At 37.4% G+C, this 17,656-nt stretch overlaps 2 non-coding genes across 2 annotated transcripts; both read right to left on the bottom strand.

The window, feature by feature from the left end:
* Window positions 1-9,490: 9,490 nt before the first annotated feature.
* On the bottom strand, window positions 9,491-9,599 carry LOC112820465 (U6 spliceosomal RNA). Its single transcript, XR_003207139.1, has one exon. It is a non-coding gene; the product is annotated as a U6 spliceosomal RNA (small nuclear RNA).
* Window positions 9,600-14,846: 5,247 nt separating this feature from the next.
* On the bottom strand, window positions 14,847-14,953 carry LOC112820559 (U6 spliceosomal RNA). Its single transcript, XR_003207192.1, has one exon. It is a non-coding gene; the product is annotated as a U6 spliceosomal RNA (small nuclear RNA).
* Window positions 14,954-17,656: the final 2,703 nt, after the last annotated feature.

Raw genomic sequence — 17,656 nt, 5'->3', positions numbered from 1 at the left:
GAAGATGAAAGTCACAGAATTCTTTTAATTCTTTGACTTTTCTTTCCCATTATAAGAGATTTATAATCTCATTGGGAGGATGAGGATGAGAGGAATCTAGTTCTATCTGAGACCAAACAAAGCTAACAACCACCACTTTGCAAACTATGTATGAATGGTTTTTACTAAACAAAAATTTCTGTCTAGCAGATGCTTTAATCATTCCTTTTCTAAGCTGAAGAAAATGTCTGCATTTAAATATAGTTACATGGCAAATGTACAGTCAGTCAAAAATGTTTATTGAGTGTGTACTAGGTGTTAACCATGATTAACATATGGTTCTTGCCTGGCAAGAGTTCAGAATCCAGGAGAGATACAGAGATATGAACAGATAATCACAAGGCAATGTGATAGGTTCTCAAACAAAACAAAAGCACAGTTCAGTGGGTGTGACTAACAGGACTCAAGGAGTTGGGGATCTTAGAGGAGGTTACATTTAATCTGGTCTTTAAGGACCAGTAAGAACTTCCCAGGCAGAGAAGGAGAGCAAAGGGATTCCCAGCAGGGATTAAAAAAAAAAAAAAAAAAAAGTCATGAAATCATGAAGGAGCTGCCATGCTTGTGAGGCAGAGAAGGTTCTGGTCTAGTCAAAACTCAGAGGAGGGACAAGAGCCCACTCACTCAGTCTCACTCACACTACTACTACATAGGAAAGATGAGGATGGCCTCAGTCCAAGTCAAAACTCAGTAAGAGCAAGAGGAAGAGTAATAAGAGCAAGTGATCACAGGGCCCAACAAATAATCAAAAGTAAAAGGAGAGATGCCTAACTTCTGTAAAGGTAAAAGTAAATTGCTGCTGTAGCTCTAACAACTTTTATTCCCATTTCACTGTGGCAAAAGCCAATTTTCCATGTGAGGCTGGTTTGGAGGGTTCCAGAAAGTAATTGGCTACTTTTCAATTTTGGAGATGATGAGCAGAAACATTTCCCAGGTAGGTATTACCCTGCCATATTGTGTGAAAAAAAAGGAACAAAAAGCTTCTAATGATTCTCTTACAAATTCTGTGTTAGCAAGATTTCAATCTGGCTGGAAAGCAAAGATTCTGTGCCTGCTAGAGCTATGTATGCTTGAATACTGCACAGCCATAATTTATGATCGATGAGAGCCCAGTGGTGCAACATCAGTAGGAGAACATGGCAAAGAGCCAATGTCCAAGTTTAACAGAACAACAGAAACTGTCTTTCTGATGTCTGACATGCCTTCAATCATTTGATGTGTCTTTCATAACTCATCTTATAAACTTAACTATTAAAACTTGAAAGACAATGGGATACCACTACACACCTACTAGAATGGCTCTAATTAAATATATATAATACACGTATTATATATATTTAAATGACAATAGCATGCTGATGAGGATACAAAGTGGCTAGAACACTTATATATTCTGGCGGGAATTCTACTTTGGAAAAAAGTTTGACCGTTTCTGGTAAAGGTAAACTTACATGTAGGTTACCCTAGAGACTTGGAAACCTATATCCACACAAAGATATTTATATGAATGTTTACAACAACTTAATTCACAAATGCTAAAAGCCAAAAATGAACCAAAATGTTCATCAACTGGTAAATAGATAAATTATGTTATATCCACATGGCAACAAAAAAGAAAAAAACTACAGATACATGCACCAACATGGACACATCTCAAAAGCATTATGCTAAGAGAAAAAAGACTCAAGAGATTACATACTGAATGATTCAATTAATTTGTTACTAGAAAAAAGGAAAAAAAAAACTACAGAATCAGATCAGAGCAGTGGCTTTTAGTAGCTGGTCAGGGGAAGGGATTTAATAAAAAGGCTCATGAGAAATTATTCTGTATCTTGATTTTGGTGGTAGTTACATGACTACATAGATTTGTCAAAATTCATTGAGCTGTATTCCCAAAAAGTAGGAATTTTACTATGTGTAAATTATATCTCAAGAAAAAGCAAAATTAACTTGTATATTTAAGATAGAAAAAAGAAATGAGTTGTAAGTGGGCATTATCTTGAATTTTCATTTGAGTATTGGTTTGACCATTTCCAGCTCTGAAGGCTTTTGACCATTCGTTAGACTTTTATTGACCATAACATACATCCTAAAGATCATATTTAATGGTAGATTTGAAAGTCTATCAGCCATTTGTGGCCAATTTTGAGAGAATTTATTCCTACTTACTATGGCATCCATTGTATGCAATAAACAAACTTCTCTCCTATGTGGCTAGGGAGGTCCTAGTTATGTACCATCTTTGAAGAGATTGAGGATATAATCACTTAAATCATTTTCTGTGTTTTATGGTCTAGATGAGTAAATCCAATTGATTGTATAGCTTATATAGATTAAAACAGCAAAAAAGAGACCACTTGGGAATATTAACACAGTGGTAGCCAAATAAGCTGTGTATCTTGAGCACTGCATTTTATGAAGAAGTCCTGAGTACTACAGAGGGAAATACGGAGGGGTTTCTTTTACTACTTTCTTTCGGCAACAGTTCTTTTGCTTTGTTAGAACATTGACAGAGACAGTCTCAAAACACAAAGCCAAGACTAATTCACCAGCGGAGCAAGCGTTTCCCTTTGAAAATAGGTTTCTTATCTTTCTTGTTTTGATAGTCCTGGTGTTGGGATGGAATACTCCTGAGGCATTCCTTCAATAGATGAGGCAGTGCTTCTTTTATGAAAAGCTAATCTAAGTTAATTAATTGCTCATCAAGGGGACAGAAAACAAAATCAGTGGGTCTTGAGAAACACAACAAAGGAGTAACCAACCCTTGGACCAATTCTCTACGGTGACATCTTGAGGCATGTCAAGAGACATCTGGCTCTAGGTTTCCAAGCAAGTACTCATCAAGCGAGAGGTAGGGAGAAAATTAACCTTAAAATTCATGTAGAATTGAAATTATAAAGCACAGTCTTATGTAGGCAAGTTTTCCATTAAACTATGTGCTGTGAATGTACATGTGAACTGCTGGTTATAATATGACTTCGTATCAGAGTCTTTCACCCAGTGTTCCTGGCAGTAGTGTTTTATGAAACGTGCATGTGCCAACAAAGCAGTAACTAGTGTGCGGTGGAGCAGGCAGGATGCTCCTGGCCAACAGGGGCATGGGGACTGGGCAGGCACGAAGTACAACTTTACCAACGAGCAGAAAATTTTGATGTTTCCCGACATAGTGATTTGTTCTCCCAAGCATTTCAATATGCTACTGGGAGCCAAGGCCAACCACTTTCAAGTGACTTTATTAGAATATTTCAGTCTTTTTACCCTGCCTTCCTTTTCAGTGCCTTGTTAATTTGATCCCAGATACTGAATCATTTGGCAAATTAAAAGGCCTTACTATAAAAATGAGAATTCTCTGTTCTGCCTTTCATTTTTGACACACACACACACACACACACACACACACACACACACACACATGCACATCCTTACCTTAGGGTCCCAAGAACTTTGCATTTTTCACAAAAATCTTCTCCCTGACTGAAATTATTTAAAGGAGCTAATACCTGGACCCTTTGTTCAAGTATTTGGCATTAAAACTGTTATTTGTTTAAATTTCAATTTTAGAAGTCTTGAAAGTCTACTTCCAAAGTTTCTTATCATTCAACCCATAGCCAGTGGTTGCCAGAAGTCTGTATATTTGTCAGGTACAGTTTGGATTTGTCCTCAGACACTGGAAAATGATGTTAATATCCCTACATGACAGAATTAATAATAATAGCTAATCTTTACCATGTGCCAGGCACTGTCACTTTATTTGTATTAATTTATTTGAACTTCACAAAAAATCCACAGAAGTAGGTATAATTACTTTAACAATGAGAAATGAAGTCAAACATCCTTCCTGCATTCACAATCCTGTCTCCACCATTTGGGTGAGCAATCACACTTATCCTGTGTTAGACAATGAGAAACAAAGACTGCCAAATAGCAATTTGAGACATAGATGAATTTATAGGATTTCCTGGCATGCAAGGTCTGCATTACTCAGGTACAAGCAATTCTCTCACCAAGCAGCAAGTGAAAGGACCAGACTTAGAGCCAAAAGAGGAGGAAGGCAATATTCTGAGCCCAGGCTTCTGCATTGTGGATTGTTTCCATCCCTTCTCTGCAAATGGTCATTTGCTCGTTTTACCTCACTGATACAGAGAAGCTAGGTTTCGGAACAAGTCTGAGATGAGTTGCAAAAGATGCCAGTAGGCCTAGGATCATCCAGCAAACATGCTGGATGCATGTGCTTAAGCTGTGGCTAGATTTCTATTTCACATCCAGCAGATAAAATGCGACAACACAACATCTATATATTGGGGTAGGACTAGAGTCTAGGTGGAGTGAAATGGATATGAACCAGATGCTTCTTCATCTCTCTGTTCTCCAAGGACACAGGCACACTCACCACAGAAAGTACCGTACAAGATCAACTCCGGTAATTTCTAACTTGCTTACAAGCTTTATATTTGGAAACTCTTCGGCAAACAGTGCTCCCAAGACTTCTATGGGAGGCAAAATAAACTGAGGAGAAATGTTTCCTTGTGCCTACTAGGATTTTAACGACTTAGAAGCCTGGCATGGCCATACCACAGCTCAAGAAAAAGGGGGGAAAGCACAAAACGAAACAAAAATAAGATAGCTTATCTCAGACTACCTAAGCCTGGTCCATCCTTGGCTCTTCTGTCACTGGCACAGAACATGTTTTGAATTCCCACTGTTCTAGGTTATCCTCCTGCTCAGTTAACAGCAGGAGAGAGAGTGTAAGGATAGGCCAGCAGCTAGTGCAGCTCCTGTAAAATGTCATCCCAAGAATGATGTTTCACATCAAACATGAAGCTGGATGAGATAAACATAGGCATTACTCCAGTCCTCTCCCTCGCTGCCAGCAGAATGCCACAACAGCAGCAAATCCACGAGACATAAGCACAAGTCCATCTGGTTGGATGTGGAGAAAAACCTTACAGTAGAGATAAGAAATTGTCTATTAGGTAGCTTTCTACCCTACTCCCCCAATTTTTCCCTCAGATTGTTCTTTTATATAAAGCAGTTGCTCCCCGAATCTCCCTTTCTAAAAACTAATATTCCTGGAAAGAATAAGCATCTGGCCATGTTAACTCCCTGCTCTAAACTTTCTAATACGACCCTTTGTCAAATGACACATTTCATAAAGGACTTACTGAAAAAGAAAGCTGTCTAAATATGTACAAACAGCAACAATAAGGACAAAACTAACTTTCAGCCTGTGCATTTATAAAGACTTTCTAAGATTGTAAATAATTCTCTGGTTGCTATGACTGTGTGATTTTAGAACTGACCCCAGAAGACATAAAAATAATTCAAAATTACACAACATCCAATTACCAAACACTATCCAGTGTAGGGGAATAATAAAAAATTATCAGTTAAGTCTAAGAGAGTGGTCAGTAAGCTGCTAGGGAATCTGAAGCTGGGTCAACATCCTAGGGTTCCTGTCTCTGAAAACCAGTCAGTCCATAATGCAAAATGAGGAACAGATAGCAAAGACACATTTTCATCCACACCCACATTATTGAAATAGTTTGGATATAACCAGCATACCTGATCAAACACCATCAAGAGAGATTTGATTCAACCAGCAGCCAAGGGTTCAGAATTTTACCTAATTACCTCTGTTCATAATTTTTCTCATAGGATTCTTGGTTCACATGTCACTGTATATTTTCAGCTGCTTGATTAGTATAGATTCACTATTCCAGTTGTTTTGCAGGAAACAAACATAGCAAAGCTCTAGCCTCTGTACCCTGAGAATTTATCCTCTAGACACAGAAGAATGCTTCAACAGAAAGTAAATTACAAAGAATTATATATAAAGCTATGTGACAACAACCACAAACTACTATCTTAAAAACAAATGCACATTAGCTGAAGATTTACATTAAAAAGCAATCAACCTAGGACACGTTTAATAAGAAAAGATTTCCTGAAGGGAGACAGTTTATGACACATATTAAAAAGGACTTTATAGACATGGATTCTAAGAGAGAAGAGAAGGTACCAGCAAAGGCAGAGATACTGTACTGTTTCAAGTGGAAAAATTTTGTTATGGAGAAATAAAAGTGGATCTAACCAAACCAGAAAATGTAGCAAGCCCTGTAGAAGAAAATGCTATAATGTAGGCTCTGCAATTCAGTTAGAGTTTTGTATGTTGAGTAGTTTTTACACTTAAAACAACATGGCTTCTCTTCAATAGGAAATACTATTCTAAAATTTCATGTAAAAAACTTAAAAAATTTAAAAAATTAAATTTTGTATAAAGCTTTAGACATTTTAAAGCATTTATTTTCTCTCTAATTAAAAAGTAACAACTGGGGGCACCTGGGTGGCTCAGTTGTTAAGCATCTGCCTTCGGCTCAGGTCATGATCCTAGGGTCCTGGGATCCAGCCCCACATTGGGCTCCCTGCTCCACAGGAAGCCTGCTTCTCCCTCTCCCACTCCCCCTGCTTGTGTTCCCTCTCTCGCTGTGTCTCTCTCTAATAAATAAATAAAATCTTTAAAAAAAATAAAATAAAAAGTAACAACTGTTCTTGATAGAAAGTGTGAAAAATATAGTAAAATACAAAGAGGAGTTTTAAAATCTTCTATAAGACCACTATTTAGACATAACCATTGTTAACACTTACAACCTTTCAACTGTTTTACTCTGTGTGCGTGGTTTATATGAGATGCTTTATTATATGCAAAATTTGGGTATATTACTGCAAATATAGTTTTATATTTTTTTCCACTTTTAATATTTTAAAATTAACATCTGCCTTATGTGACATTACTTCTGGGACTTTTTCTATTGCTCTGATTTCATTAATTTTTTTTCCCAGTTTCCATTATTTTTGACAAGTAGGAGCAATTGCAAATAAAGGCTCCAGTTATGTTGTCTGAAAGAAATAATCCCAAACTGAATGAATCTCTTAGCTTGATAGTATCATGCTTTGGTTTCCTAGACTAAAATATTCAGAGATGACTACATTAGTGAAGATTTCATACACCCTGATTCTGTGGAATGATAAGGGACTAACCCTTACTATTTGTTCCAGATTTCTTCTGGGCTTTTAGAGTTTGTTCGTTCCTATTTCACTTTGGGAACCAGAAATCTTGTCTTCAAATTAATGACAAAATACTTTTCTTTACCATTGTCAATGTCATTATTAAATCATACTTATGAATGAATTGAGTAATACCAAAGGCATAACGTCCTCAGTGGGCCCACTGGTTCAGAATGTTGTATTGTACTACTCTTCCATCATTCCCAAAGTCCAGCATGCCTCCTCTTCCAAAATCAGCTTATCCTACTCAGGCACAAAAGCAGTAGTTCATTTTTACTACATCTCCATGGTGGGTGTTAAATTCAAAAGAGAGATATAAAAAGCACTATTATATTAAATACGGCTATTCAAGATGACAATTCTTTTTCTTCCTAAAAATAAAATTATCTATCTATCATCTATCATCTATCTATCTATCTATCTATCTATCTATCTATCTATCTATCTATCATCTATCATGTATCATCGTCTATCTCTCCATTATGCATTTGAGTCTATTATTGGAAGTTTCTATCTATAGTTTGCTTGCTTCAGTATTCATCATAGTAAAAGACATCAGGAAGTATCTTTTCACTTAGTAGTGAATGTTTCACAAATAGAGAAACATAACATTGGGGAATGTTTCCCTATTAACTGATGAAGATTTCTTCTGGGGATGCTCATGTACCCAGCAGCTATGGTCAGGTGTCATAAGCAGATAAATATTTTATGCCTTGCTCTCCCTCTATTTCTGAAATCTTAAGGAAAAGTTATGGAAATGAAAAATTTCTACAGTTATGAAAATAAGTCCAGGCAAGAAGGTATCTATGCTGGCTGCTACCTAGAACTGTTTACCTTCTTCTGTCATACAGAGTAGGGTCACCCTTCCAAAGCCTGGTGGTTATAAAAGTTCAATGTAAAACTGACAGTCTTGAATGATGACTTAATTTTTTTAAATGAGAAAGTGTATAAAACATATTGCTTAGGTTTGGCCGCTTGCAAAAACATTACAAGATAAAATATTTTCAACAAAAATGCTTGTACATTATTCTATTAGACACTGCAAAGGGAAATTTTCAGAGACTGGCCATTTCCTTTTGTACATAGCAACATGTGTTCCTTCTTAGCAGATAGGGAAAAACAAATCAGATTTTTCTCAACTTCCTGGACATTGAGAACTGGTTCAGCTGGACCTATGCCAGTTGAACAAAAGGAGCCACTTAAATGCAAGAGAGTCACAGAATTTCAGGAGAAAACTAAAATAATCCCTGAGGTAAGCCCTGTTAAGGAAGCATACTGCTAAATTTTTAAAATGGGAACAAGAGGTCAGTTTTCTTCTACATGCTCTCTTCCTTGTATTTCTTCAAACCACTAAGTAAGTGAGTGTACAAAGAAGCTAGCTATACAAATGAAAAAAAAAAAGGAAGAAAGATTCAATTCAAGTCAATGCATGGATATAGAGCAAGAACTCCCCCAGTTTTTTTTAAAAGTTGTGACTACTTGAACATTTTACAGACCAATACATTATAAAGCCTGAGTCAACATAGGTTGGTTCAGTAAAATGAGTACTTCAATAGAATAAAACTTTTAATAAAAATAATAATCATTTATAAGTACATGATAATGAGGCCTAAGCTTAAGGACTACACATATTCTAAATACTATTTAGCACAGCCAAATTAAATGCTTCTGGCTTTCTCCTAATAGAAGAAAAAACTGGATGGAACTGCTGAAGAGTAATGGATCCATAACACAAGGGAACATAGAGAACGTGGTCTGCCCACTTTTGGGAAGTGGGACTCCAGGATATCAATGATGCAGCACTAAGAACGAGATTCCCTCTCACCCCACAATCATCTTCCCTCAGGGCTGCCTTGTTGCCCACATCCTGGAGAGCACCATTAATATTATATTCCACATAAATGGTAGCCACTGGAACTGTGCTACACAACAAAAATGTTTCTTACCCAAAGAAAAATGTCAGGAGGTGTTGGCTACTGTATACTTCTATCTTTCACTCAAGCATATATTCAACAACTATTTGTGGGGAATTGTTATCAGTTGAGATTCTTTTAGTTAATATGTCAGAAAACCCAGTTCAACCTAGCTTAATTAAAAAAAAAAGGGATTTATTGTTTCATGTAAATGAATAGTCCAGGGGTATACTGGCTTTAGGCAAATAGATGGTGTCATTGTAATCCTATGTGTCTCTCCACTCCTTGACTCCACTTCTTCTGTGTTGACTGTCCTTTGACAGTACTTTGTAAATTGTTTAGAGCTGTACAAACTACTTAAATTCTTTTTGTTAATAATCATTTTCTCCTGCCTTTATTAATGCCAAAGGCAACAGAATTATCTTCTGAGGAAAATTAGCCTATTAGTCAATAAATGAATACATAACTTGAGGAATAAAAGTGACCACACCCTTAAGTGAATTTGCATGTCATCCTTGCACAAGGGCCATGCTAATCTTCTCTGTATCATTCCAATTTTAGTATATGTGCTGCCGAAGCAAGCACCACCACACCCTTAAATGAAATAGACAATTTGATCTGAATCAGAATTGCTGGGGCGGAGCTCGAGGACCTGCATTTTTAACAGCTCTCTATGTAATACGTTGCATAAGACCACTGGTCTGCCCATTCAACAGGTAATACCAAGAACTAGTTTGCCTACTTTTGTAAAATGTCTAACGGAATTCAATAGTTATTGTAATATTAAAATGTACCTAAATTATACTAATACTTTTTATTTGTGGCAGTCTTAGGAATGAATGTTTCAAGTTTTCTAAAACAGGCAGGACCCATAGAAGTATCTCAGCTTTTCTTAAACTTCATTCCCTCTGTTTACTCCCACCTTCAGATAACTTTTATTCACATATAATTTTAAGGAAAAATTCGGGTAAAACTTGAAACCCCAGTATGAATTGCTGTGGGTTAGCATATCTTTTTTTCAAGATTTATTTATTTATTTTAGAGAGAGAGAGAGAGAGAGAGCATGCCCATCCACATGAGGGTGCACAAGTCGGGGGAAGGGCAGAGAGAGAGGGAGAGAAGCAGACTCCCCGCTGAGCATGGAGCCCACCTCGGGACACGATCTCAAGACCCTGACATCATGACCTGAGCTGAAACCAAGAGTTGGACACTTAACCAACTGAGCCACCCAGGTTCCCCAATAGAAAGATATTCCTGAAAAGTAACTGGATAGTACTCTTCAAGTGCCAGGGTCATGAAAGACAAAGGAAATTGAGGAAACATGGAAACTAAACGAAATGTGGGATCCTAGTTTGGAGCCTGGACCAGAAAAAGGACATCAGTGGGATAAATGGAAATTACAACAAAGTCTGTAGTGTGGTGAATGGTATTATATCAATATTCATTTCCTGGTTTAGACCATTGTATTGTGGCTATGGTTATGTAGGATGCTAATGTTAGGGAAAGCTGGGTGAAGGGTATATGGGAATTCTCTGGATGAATTTTGAAACTAAAAGTCTAAAATTATTTCAGAATGGGCTTAGAAAAAAGTAAAATAAAACAAGTTCTCTCCAATGACTGGTGGTGTTTTCTGTCTCCTGACTGGGCCCTGACTGACTGAGGAATAGATGGTACACAGCTGAGGCTGCTGTGCCCTAAATGGCACATCATCCAAACAGAGTCTCACCCAAACCTAAAGAGTCAAATTCATCTATACATGCTATGCCTGCAGTTTCTTTTTTTTTCCTTTTTGCTTTTAAATTTAAATTCAATTAATTAACATATAATATATTATTAGTTTCAGAGGTAGAGGTCAGTAATTCATCAGCCTTATATAATAGCCGGTGCTCATTACATCCCATGCCCTCCTTAATGTCCATCACCCAGTTACCTCAGCCCCCAACACCCTCCCCTCAAACAACCCTCAGTTTGTTTCCTGTGGTTAAGATTCTCCAATAGTTTGTCTCCCTCTCTGATTTCATCTTGTTTTTTTTTTCCTCCCTTCCCCTATGATCCTCTATTTTGTTTCCTAAATCTCACATGAGTGAGATCATATAATTGTCTTTCTCTGATTGACTTATTTCACTTACATAATACCCTTTAGTTCCACCCATGTCATTGCAAATGGCAAGATTTCATTTTTTTTGATGGCTGAGTAGTATTCCTTTGTATATATATACCACATCTTCATCCATTCATCTGTCGATAGACATTTGCACTGTTTCCATAGATTGGCTATTGTGTACATTGCTGCTGTAAACACAGGGATGCAAGTGTCCCTTGGAATCATTACATTTGTGTCTGTGGTAAATTCCTAGTAGTGCAATTGCTGGGTGGTAGGGTAGCTCTATTTTCAACTTTTTGAGGAACCTCCATATTGTTTTCCAGAGTGGCTCACCAGCTTGCATTCCCACCAACAGTGTAGGGGGGTTCCCCTTTCTCCGCATCCCTACCAACATCTGTCGTTTCCTGACTTGTTAATTTTAGCCATTCTGAGGTATGAGGAGGTATCTCATTGTGGTTTTGATTTGAATCACTGATGCCGAGTGATGTGGAACATTTTTTCACGTGTCTGTTGGCCATTTGGATGTCTTCTTTGCAGAAATGTCTGTTCATATCTTCTGCCCATTTCTTGATTGGATTTTTTGTTCTTTGGGTGTTGACCTTGAGACGTTCTTTATAGATTTTGGATACTAGTACTTTATCTGATTTGTCATTTGCAAATATCTTCTCCCATTCTTTTTTTTTTTTTTAAGGATTTAATTTATTTATTTATTTGACAGAGAGACAGCGAGAGAGGGAACACAAGCAGGGGGAGTGGGAGAAGGAGAAGCAGGCTTCCCGCGGAGCAGGGAGCCCGATGCAGGGCTCGATCCCAGGACCCTGAGATCATGACCTGAGCCGAAGGCAGACGCTTAACCACTGAGCCACCCAGGCACCCTTATCTTCTCGCATTCTGTTCGTTGTCTTTTGGTTTTGTCGAACGTTTCCTTTGCTGTGCAAAAGCTTTTTATTTTGATGAAGTCCCGATAGTTCATTTTTGCCTTTGTTTCCCTTGCCTTTGAAGACATGTCTAGCAAGAGGTGCTGCAGTTGAGGACAAAGAGGATGCTACCTGTATTCTCTTCTAGGATTTTGATGGGTTCCTATCCCACATTTAGGTCATTCACCCATTTTGAGTCTATTTTTGTGTATCTTGTAAGGAAATGGTCCAGTTTCATTCTCTGTCCAACTTTCCCAACACCATTTGTTGAAGAGACTGTCCTTTTTCCATTGGATATTCTTTCCTGCTTTGCTGAAGATTAGTAGACCATAGAGTTGAGGGTCCATTTCTGGGTTCCATTGATCTGTTCCAATGATCTATGTGTCTGTTTTTGTACCAGTACCATACTGTCTTGATGATTACAGCTTTGTAATAAGAGCTTGAAGTCTGAAGTCTGAAATTGTGATGCCACCAGTTTTGGTTTTCTTTTTCAACATTCCTTTGGCTATTCGGGGTCTTTTCTAGTTCCATACAAATTTTAGGATTATTTGTTCCAGCTCTGTGAAAAACGTTAATGGTATTTTGATAGGGATTGCACTGAATATATAGATTGCTTTAGGTAGCATAGACATTTTAACAATATTGGTTCTTCCAATCCATGGAATGTTTTCCCATTTCTTTGTGTCTTCCACAATTCCTTTCATGAGTGTTCTAAAGTTTTCTGAGTATAGATCCTTCGCCTCTTTGGTTAGGTTTATTCCTAGGTATCTTATGGTTTTGGGTGTAATTGTAAATGGGATTGACTCCTTAATTTCTCTTTCTTTTGTCTCATTATTGGTGTAATGGAATGCAACTGATTTCTGTGCATTGATTTTATATCCTGCCACTTTGCTGAATTCCTGTTTGAGTTCTAGCAATTTTGGGGTGGTCTTTTGGATTTTCCACATAGAGTCTCATGTCATCTGTGAGTGAGTGAGAGTCTGACTTTGCTGATTTGGATGACTTTTATTTCTTTTTGTTGTCTGACTGCTGAGGCTAGGACTTCTGGTATTATGTTGAACAACAGTGGTGAGAGTGGACATCCCTGCTGTGTTCCTGACCTTAGGGGAAGAGCTGTTTTTCACCATTGAGAATGATATTTGCAGTGGGCTTTTGATAGATGGCTTTTATGATATTGAGGTATGTTCCCGCTATCCCTACAGTATGAAGAGTTTTAATCAAGAAAAGATGGTGTAGGGGCACCTGGGTGGTTCAGATGGTTAAGCATCTGCCTTTGGCTCAGGTCATGATCTCCAGGTCCTGGGATCAAGCCCCACGTTGGGCTCCCAGCTCAGTTGGGAGTCTGCTTCTCCCTCTCCCTCTGCCTCTCCCCCTGCTTGTGCTTTCTTTGTCTCTTTCAAATGACTAAATAAAATCTTTTTTTTTTTAAGGATGGTGTACTTTGTCAAATGCTTTTTCTGTGTCTATTGAGAGGATCATATGGTTCTTGTCCTTTCTTTAATGTAGTGTATCACATTGATTGATTTGCAGATGTTGAACCACCCTTGCAGCCGAGGAATAAATCCCACTTGGTCATGGTGGGAATAATCCTTTTAATGTACTGTTGGATCCTATTGGCTAGTATCTTGGTGAGAATTTTTGTGTCCATGTTCATCAGAGATATTGCTCTGTAATTCTTTGTGGTGTGGTCTTTGTCTGGTTTTGGGATCAAGGTAATTCTGGCCTCATAGAAAGAGTTGGGAAGTTTTCCTCCCATTTCTGTTTTTTGAAAGAGCTTCTGAAGAATAGGTATTCATTCTTTATTAAGTGTTTGGTAGATTTCCCCAGGGAAGCCATCCAGCCCTGGGCTCTTGTTCATTGGGAGATTTTTGATACCTGCTTCAATTTCCTTGCTGGCTATGGGTCTGTTCAGGTTTTCTATTTCTTCCTGGTTCAGTTTTGGTAGTTTATACATCTCTAGGAATGCATCTATTTCTTCCAGATTGCCTAATTTATTGGCATATAGTTGCTCCTAATATGTTCTTATAATTTTATTTCTTCGGTGTTGGTTGTGATCTCTCCTCTTTCATTCACGATTTTATTTATTTGGGTCATTTCTCTTTTCTTTTTGATAAGTCTGCCCAGGTGTTTATCAAATCCTATTAATTCTTTCAAAGAACCATCTCCTAGTTTCATTTGGTTTCTGTTTCACTGATTTCTGCTCTAATCTTTATTAATTCTCTTCTCCTGCTGGGTTTAGGCTTTATTTGCTGTTCTTTCTCTAGCTCCTTTAGGTGTAAGGTTAGGTTGTATATTTGAGAACTTTCTTGTTCCTTCAGAAAGGCTTGTATTGCTATGTACTTCCCTTTGGGACTGCCTCTGCTGCATCCCAAAGACTTTGAACAGTTGTGTTTTCATTTTTCATTTGTTTCCATGAATTTTTTTTTTAAATTCTTCTTTAATTTCCTGGTTGACCCATTCATTCTTTAGCAGGATGCTCTTTAGCCTGTATTTGAGTTCTTTCCAAATTTCCTCTTGTGATTGAGTTCAAATTTCAAAGCACTGTGGTCTGAAAATATGCAACGAATAATCCCAATCTTTTGGTACTGGTTGAGACCTGATTTGTGACCCAGTATGTGATCTATTCTGGAGAGTGTTTCATGTGCACTTGAGAAGAATGTGTAGACTGTTGCTTTAGGATTGAGTCCTTTGAATATATCTGTGAAGTCCATCTGGTCCAGTGTGTCATCAAAGCCCTTCTTTCCTTGTTGATTTTCTGCTTAGATGATCTGTCCACTGCAGTGAGGCGGGTGTTAAAGTCCCTTACTATTATAAAATATGGAACACTTCATGAATTTGCATGTCATCCTTGCACAGGGGCCATGCTAATCTTCTCTGTATCATTCCAATTTTAGTATATATGCTGCCAAAGCAAGCACACATCATGTCTTTGAGATATTAACATATGTTCTTTTTTTTCCCCTAGCATTTCCTCCATCCCTTCCCTTCATTCAAACAAAGAAGATGCCTGAGAGGAGGGGTAAAACAAAGCAAAAGCCAGAAAAGTCTAATAGTATTTCTGGCTATGGTTTTCAAGTGCCTAAGAACTGAAATGGACAATATCTGGGGTAGAGACAAAATACTCAGAAGAATTAAGAAAGAAAGATCCCATATCTATCACCTCCACCTACCACCTCTACCACACACACATACAGACTAGAAATAGGTTCCCTAATTGGTGATAATAGAGATTTTTGGAAGGTCCTATACAGAAGATCTGATGGGGCCAGGACCTGTAGAGAGAAGGTATAACTGTGGTGAATTTAAGCAGATGAGAATACAGAAAACCCAGAGTCTCTCATGCTTCCTTACTCCCAAAGTTTGACTCAAAACAGCAAAAATTTTCCTGTATCCCACCCACTCAACTCCACCAAGATTGGCACAGAAGTAAGAGAAAGAGATGGAGAAGTTAAGAGAGCCAGGTAGACACAAATAGAATTTTAGACTATCTTGACTCAGCTGACTAAAACTCTTGGTCATTTGACATGCATTAAATCTTTCTTCTGGAGAAAAAAAATGAACTTGGCTAAGATGGACTGTCATTTGCAGAGTGCAGGACCACAAAACTTGAGCCATTTTATTCCCAAAAGATAATTTGTATATATTACAAAAGGAGTAAAAAAAAGCAAGGGATTATTGACAAAGCCTTTACATCTATTCATAAGAATTTTTATACACCTGTGTATCAGTTATCTATTGTTGCAATAACAAATTATTCCCAAACTTAATGGCTTAAAATTATAATAATTATTTATTATCTCACACAGTTTCTGTAGGTCAAGAATTCCAAGGTGGTTCATTCACATGACTAACAAGTTCACCTTGGCTATTGGCAATTGTCTTCAGTTCCTCTCCTCCACAGAGCTGCTTGAGAATTCTCAAAACATGGTGGCTGGCTTCCCTGGGGAGAGAGATTAAAGAGAAGACAAGACAGAAGCCACAATATCTTTTATGACCAAGCTTCAGAAATTGTACATTTTTCTTTCCCCCAAGATCCTATTGGTTACACAGGTCAAGTCTACTGATTATGGGAGAAGATCACATAAGATCAAGAATGCCAGAAGGAATAGCTCATGAGGCACCACAGCTTGCTACTTCGTAATATTTCCACTACAGAATAGAGGAAGGTTGCCCCAAACAAAAAAGGGGCATTCTAACAAATGTCATCCCTGTCAATCATCTCAGATATAAAAGAGAAATGCAGTACACCTCACTGTCAAAAGGAAGCAGTGTTTCTTGAACTTAACTCTGAATGAAATTTTTGTCCATTTCCTAAAGACAAGGCATAATATGGATGTGGAAAGATTCATCTTTGTTGCTTAGACCAAAAAAATAAAACATGAAACCTCATTAGTAGAGCACTGGGAAACCAGTGTGTTGATATATCTGATTTTTAATTTTATTTTCAATGGAAAATAAAAGAGGCATTGCTATAAAAACTCTTCCAATTAATGTCTGTTTCCTAAAATCCTAACCTACTCATTGCTTTATGAAAATAACCAACTAAATTAGAATCTGGCAAGGAGAATGGAGTTTTTCCTGATCTCTGTCCAAAGAATTATAAGCAGCAACTGGTGTGTACCAATTACTAAGGGAGAGTTTGTCCACTCCCACCTTTGTGCACTACCATTGTGTAAGCCCCCAAAACTTGTGTATAACCCCGGAAAGGTAGGTAAAACCCAAATAGCACAATGAAGGCTTAAGCTAAATTAAGACAAAGAAAGACAATGTAGGTTATATTTCTTTCACACATATCCAAAATAGCCACTACCCATGGATTCTGATAAAAATCGAACCAATGTTTGAAGTAGAAGACAAAAATATCACTAATTTTATCTACATGAAACAAAACAATTTGGAAACTTAATCCATTTAATCATTCCACTCAGTCAACTCAATTTATTTTTTTTAAAGATTTTACTTTATTTTATTTTATTTGAGAGAGAGAGAGTGAGTGCATGAACAGGGGGAAGGGCAGAGACAGAGGGAGAAGGACAAGTAGACTCCCCGTGGAGCAGGGAGCCTGATCCCAGGACCCTGAGATCATGACCTGAGCCAAAGATGCTTAACTGACTCAGCCACCCAGGTGCCCCTAGTCAACTCAGAAAAAATCTTCAAAGAAGGTTTTAAACAAAATTATATTGTAGGGTCTTACTTCTATTAAGAATAATAAAAATAATAAATCACTTGTACATTCAGCACTATACTAGGCATATTTTTTCATTTGTCTCGAAAAAACTGAGAATTGTGCATTATTATTTATAATTTACACATGTGAAATCTGAGAGTCAGGTTAAATAACTTACCCAAGAATATTTAGTAAAGCCAAGGTTGAAATTCCTGACTCCAAAACCTGTGTTCCTACACTCAGCTTATGATCACCAATAAAGTAGTCTCCTTTTTTAACACAAGGCAGATTTAAAATATTTTGAGAAATCTTATATATAACATAGAAAGACAAAAAATTGACCATCGTTATCAATTCTAACAAGTACCCACTATGCCCAAAATACTCTAAGATTTAAAAAATAATATAAAAACATATTTCCAAAATTAAGCAGTGTGGCATGGTAACAGCAGTG

Source organism: Callorhinus ursinus, unplaced genomic scaffold (assembly GCF_003265705.2).
Source record: "Callorhinus ursinus isolate GAN/ISIS: 27379988/994484 unplaced genomic scaffold, GSC_fseal_2.0 scaffold3, whole genome shotgun sequence".
In the NCBI taxonomy this organism is placed as follows: domain Eukaryota; kingdom Metazoa; phylum Chordata; class Mammalia; order Carnivora; family Otariidae; genus Callorhinus; species Callorhinus ursinus.
This window is presented reverse-complemented; position numbering and strand designations above follow the sequence as displayed.